General features: G+C 42.4%; 1 pseudogene; it reads left to right on the plus strand.

The window, feature by feature from the left end:
* Positions 1 to 914: 914 nt before the first annotated feature.
* Positions 915 to 5745, plus strand: LOC114902470 (annotated as a pseudogene).
* The last annotated feature ends 255 nt before the right edge of the window (positions 5746 to 6000 follow it).

The raw sequence follows: 6000 nt of genomic DNA on the forward strand, positions 1-6000 counted from the left end.
TAGGAATACTGTTATAGGCAGAATCCTAAGAAACCAATGACTGTGTGAAGGACTTTGAAAACAGTTTTAACTAGAAAATGTTGGACCAAAAATCCAAGGATTTTCCTCAGGACTAAAAGAGCTAATAGGCAGATTCACCAGATTGTGTTAATTAAGAAAAACTGTATAAACAACTGTAAAAAGTTTAATCTGTGTATAAACTAGCTGGGATAAAAGTTTTCCTATATACAGTACCTGAATAAAGTACCTACCTAAAGTACGTACCACTTTACTGCTCTAAGTGTGGTCAGTAGATTTGCAGCATCCTCTGGGAGTTTGTTAGAAACTTAGAATCTCAGGTGCCATCCCAAACTTCCTGAGTCAGAATCTGCATTTGAATAAGATCTCCAGATGGTCCAAATACACATTACGTTTTGAAAAACACCCTTCTAAGGTCAGTGGTTCTCAAATTTTAGCCTGCATAGGAATCACCTGGAGACTTGTTAAAAAGATTTCTGGGCCCCAGTGCCCAGAGTTTCTGATTCAGTGAGTCTGGGGCAGGGCTGGGGAATTTGTAATTCTAACAAGTTTCCTAGGACACTGATGCTGTTATCTAAGGGGTTACACTTGAAGAACCTAAGAGCCATGGCTCTAATTGGATCTCAGGCCTTGGCTGCACATTAGAATCACCTGGTGGGGAGTTCCCTGGTGGTCCAGTGGGTAAGACTCTGAGCTCCCAATGCAGAGGGCCCGGGTTGGATCCCTGGTTAGGGAGCTAGATCCCACATGCATGCCACAACTAAGTCCACATGCTGCAACTAAAAACATGCCGCAAACGAAGATATCACATGCTGCGACTAAGACCTGGCACAACCAAAATAATAAAAATAAATAAAAATAAATCATGTGGGGGAGTTTTAAAAACATAGGTAAGAATGCTCAGACCTCACCCCAAAGATTCAGATTTAGTTGCCTTGAGGTACCCAAGCTCCCCGGGCAATTCTAATGTGCAGCCAGGTTTAAGAACCATGTGCTTCAGCAAAGGAAAACATAAACAAGACGAAAAGTCAACCCTCAGAATGGGAGAAAATATTTGCAAACGAAGCAACTGACGAAGGATTAATCTCCAAAATATACAAGCAGTTCATGCAGCTCAATATCAAAAAAAACAAACAACCCAGGCTTCCCTGGTGGCGCAGTGGTTGAGAGTCCGCCTGCCGATGCAGGGGACACGGGTTCGTGCCCTGGTACGGGAAGATCCCACATGCCGCGGAGAGGCTGGGCCCATGAGCCATGGCCGCTGAGCCTGCGCGTCCGGAGCCTGTTGCTCCACAACGGGAGAGGCCACAGCAGTGAGAGGCCCGTGTACCACAAAAAAAACCAAAAAAACAAACAAAACAAACAAACAACCCAATCCAAAAATGGGCAGAAGACCTAAATAGACATTTCTCCAAGGAAGATATACAGATTGCCAACAAACACATGAAAAGATGCTCAACATCACTAATCATTAGAGAAATGCAAATCAAAACTACAATGAGATATCACCTCACACCAGTCAGAATGGCCATCATCAAAAAATCTACAAACAATAAATGCTGGAGAGGGTGTGGAGAAAAGGGAACCCTCTTGCACTGTTAAAATTGATATAGCCACTATGGAAAACAGTAGGGAGTTTCTTAAAAATCTAAAAATAGAACTACCATACGACCCAGCAAATCCACTACTGGGCATATACCCTGAGAAAACCATAATTCAAAAAGAGTCATGTACCACAATGTTCATTGCAGCTCTATTTACAATAGCCAGGACATGGAAGCAACCTAAGTGTCCATAGAGAGATGAATGGATAAAGAAGATGTGGCACATATATACAATGGAATATTACACAGCCATAAAAAGAAATGAAATTGAGCTATTTGTAGTGAGGTGGATGGACTTGGAGTCTGTCATACAGAATGAAGTATGTCAGAAAGAGAAAAACAAATACCGTATGGTAACACATATATATGGAATCTTAAAAAAAAAAAAAGGTTCTGAAGAACCTAGCGGCAGGACAGGAATAAAGATGCAGATGTAGAGAATGGACTTGAGGACACGGGGAGGGGGAAGGGTAAGCTGGGACGAAGTGAGAGAGTGACATGGACAGATATACACTACCAAATGTAAAATAGATAGCTAGTGGGAAGCAGCCACATAACACAGGGAGATCAGCTCGGTGCTTTATGACCACCTAGAGGGGTGGGATAGGGAGGATGGGAGGGAGACGCAAGAGGGAGGAGATATGGGGATATATGTTTATGTATGGCTGATTCACTTTGTTATAAAGCAGAAACTAACACACCATTGTAAAGCAATTATACTCCAATAAAGATGTTAAAAAAGAACGATGTGCTTTCAAGGACTCAAGGGAAGAGGAATAGCTGCTGAAGGAAAGGATATAAAGTCATTAAATCAACATAGATTTTGGAAAAGAATTCCCAATTTCTGGGTGTTATCAGCACCCAAGAGATATTAAAGTAGCCAAGAGGGCCTGTGTCCCTTTTGCTTCTATATTGTTAAGGGTAGATGTGTATTAGAACAGAATGAGCTGAGGGTGCATTTATGCACTTACGTGCAGCAAAGCTTCTGTAAACCTTAAACATAAAGCAGAGACAAGTATGAGCAAGGAAGAAATGCTACCCCTTTTGCTTTATTTTCTTCAACCATAAAGATTACATCTTCCCTTCTTTTTTAAAAAAAATTTATTGTTTATTCATTTAATTTATTTTTGACTGCGTCGGGTCTTCGTTGCTGCCTGTGGACTCTCTAGTTGAGGCGTGTGGGCTTAGCTGCCCTGAAGCATGTGGAATCCTAGTTCCCTGACCAGGGATCGAACCCACGTCCCCTGCATTGGAAGGCGGATTCTTTACCACTGGACCACCAGGGAAGCTCCACATATTCCCTTCTTAACCACATGAAATTGCTTTTTAAAATGCAAATATGGGTTACCCTGGTGGCGCAGTGGTTGGGACTCCGCCTGCCGATGCAGCGTGCGAGAGTTTGTGCCCGGCCCGGGAGGGTCCCACGTGCCGCGGAGCGGCTGGGCCCGTGGGCCGTGGCCGCTGGGCCTGTGCGTCCGGAGCCTGTGCTCCGCGGTGGGAGAGGCTGCGGCGGATGCCCGCGTACCACCAAAAAAAAAAAAAAGTAGATATATTGGCTCTTTGAAAAGTTAAAGCATTTCTTTAGAAAATTTTTGCTTTCACTTCTAGAGCAGTTACTCCTCAAGATTTTTCCATCCATATCAGTCACCAAAATAGATGCCTTTGCTATTGTATGTTTTAGAGACACTTGTCAGGAACTCATAGACCTTTGATCCACTTCCCTTGCCCTGTAGATAACAACTGACTTTAACTCCTTACACTCAGGCAAAAGGCAATCACTGATCCTGGTCTGCGTTTTTACTCAAGCTCAACTGTAATCCTATACCAACAGCATCACCTGCTAAGCATTCAGTCCTGAACTAATTCCCCAACCTGCAACTCCTCTACAAAACACCAATTGGCTAGTTGATACACAACGATAACATGGAACTGAATATATTTTCTACTTGGAAATATAAATATGTTTGTACATTTATTATTTCATAGTCTTCCTTCTAGATGTCATTTTATATGTCTTAGGCCGTAAAGTGAGAGAAAATAAATTGGTAATCTGAGAGATGCATTGGGAAGACCTTTTGAGTAATAAAATCTACTTGAGAGGAGATAGGTTTGCTGTCACTTGCAGAACTGTACCGACAGGACTATCTGGGGTTTGCTCTTATTTCTTCTTTAGGGTCATATCTTTAATTCACTCTTTGGTATCTCCAAAATGGATGAAGATTCTATGCAGCTGGTCCGGTAATGTGCTCTGTGTCCTGATACCTGCCAGGTCTTCAGGGTTTTTTTATATCAGAAAGTAATCATGACACTTTTGGGAACAAATTCCTCCAGAGAATAGAGCTAAGCCTCTTGCAGCAGTTAGCCAACTTGTGAATTCAAAGGCAAAGTTCTTGGAAGAAACTAAAAGTGCAACTCCAGTGAACACACAAGTGATAAGAAATTGAAACAGTCTTATTGCTGATATGGAGAAAGTCTTGGTGGTCTGGATAGAAGACCAAACCAACTACAATATTCCCTTAAGCCAAAGCCTAATTCAGAGCAAGCCCCTGACTCTTCAATTCTATGAGACTGAGAGAGGTGAGGAAGCTGCAAAAGAAAAGGTTGAAACTAGCAGAAATTGGTTCGTAAGATTTAAGGAAAGAAGCTACCTTCAAAACATAAAAGTGCAAAGGGAAGCAGTGAGTGCTCATGCAGAAACTGCAGCAATTTATCCAGATGACCTAGCTAAGATAAGTAATGCAGGTGGCTTCATTAAACAGCAGATTTTCAATGTAAATGAAACATTCTTCCATTGGAATAAGATGCCATCTAGGACTTTTATAGCTAGAGAGAAGAAGTCAATGCCTGCCTGCAAAGCTTCAAAGGACAGGCTGGCTCTCTTGTTAGGGGCTAACGCAGCTGGTGACTTTAAGTTGAAGCCAATGCTCATTTACCATTCCAAAAAGTCCTAGGGCCCTTAAGAATAATGCTAAATCTACTCTGCCTGTGTGTTATAAATGGAAAAACAAAGCCTGGGTGACAGCACATCTCTTTATAACATGGCTTACTGAATATTTTAAACCCACTGTTGAGACCTACTGCTCAGAAAAAAAGATTCTCTTCAAAATATTATTCTCACCAACAATGCACCTGGTCACCCAAGAGATCTGATGAGGATGTACAATGAGATTGTTGTTTTCATGCATGCTAATACAACATCCATTCTGAAGTCCGAGAATCAAGGAGTCATTTCAACTTTCAGTCTCAGTATTTAAGAAATAGCTTTTGTAAGGCTATAGCTGCCATAGATAGTGATTTATCTGATGGATCTAGGCGAAGTCAATTGAAAACCTTCTGGAAAGGATTCGCCATTCTAGATGCCATTAAGATAATTTGTGATTGATGGAAAGAGGTCAAAATATCAACATTAACAGGAATTTGGAAGAAGTTGATTCCAACCCTCATGGATGTCTTTTAAGTGTTCAAGACTTCAGTGGAGGAAGGAACTGCAGGTATGGTAGAATAGAAAGAGAACTGGAATTAGAAGTGGAGCCTGAAGATATGACTGAATTGCTTCAATCTCATGATAAAACCTGAATGGATACGGAGTTACTTTTTTTTTTTTTCCAGCCGCACCACGAGGCATGCGGGCATCTTCACCGACATGGGATTGAACCCGTGCCCCCTGCATTGAGAGTGCAGAGTCATAACCACTGGACCACCAGGGAAGTCCAGGAATTGCTTCTTATGGCTAAGCAAAGAAAGTGGTTTCATGAGATGGAATCTACTCCTAGTGAAGACACCATGAAGATTGTTGAAATAACAATGAAGGATTTAGAATATTACACAAATTTAGTTGGTAAGGCAGCGGTAGGGTTTAACAAGAGGATTGATTCCAATTTTGAAAGAAGTTCTACTGGGGTAAAATGCTATCAAACAGCATTGCATGCTATAGAGAAATTGTTTGTGAAGGGAAGCAGTCAGTTAATGCGGCAACTTCATGGTTGTCTTATTTTAAGAAATGGCCACGCCCACCCCAGCCTTTAGCATCCACCACCCTGATCAGTCAACAACCATCAACATTAAGGCAAGACCTCCAACAGCAGAAAGATTACGACTCACTGAAGGTTCAGATGATGGTTAGCATTTTTTAGCAATAAAATATTTTTTACTTTATGTACTCTTTTAAAAGACATAATGCGGGCTTCCCTGGTGGCTCAGTGGTTGGGAGTCCACCTGCCGATGCAGGGGACACAGGTTCGTGCCCCAGCCCAGGAGGATCCCACATGCCACAGAGCGGCTGAGCCCGTGAGTCATGGCCGCTGAGCCTGCGCGTCCGGAGCCTGTGCTCCGCAACGGGAGAGGCCACAGCAGTGAGAGGCCCGGGTACCGCAAAAAA

This window comes from Monodon monoceros, unplaced genomic scaffold (genome assembly GCF_005190385.1).
Source record: "Monodon monoceros isolate NGI ecotype Baffin Bay Population unplaced genomic scaffold, NGI_Narwhal_1 Super_Scaffold_20, whole genome shotgun sequence".
NCBI classification, from domain to species: Eukaryota; Metazoa; Chordata; class Mammalia; order Artiodactyla; family Monodontidae; genus Monodon; species Monodon monoceros.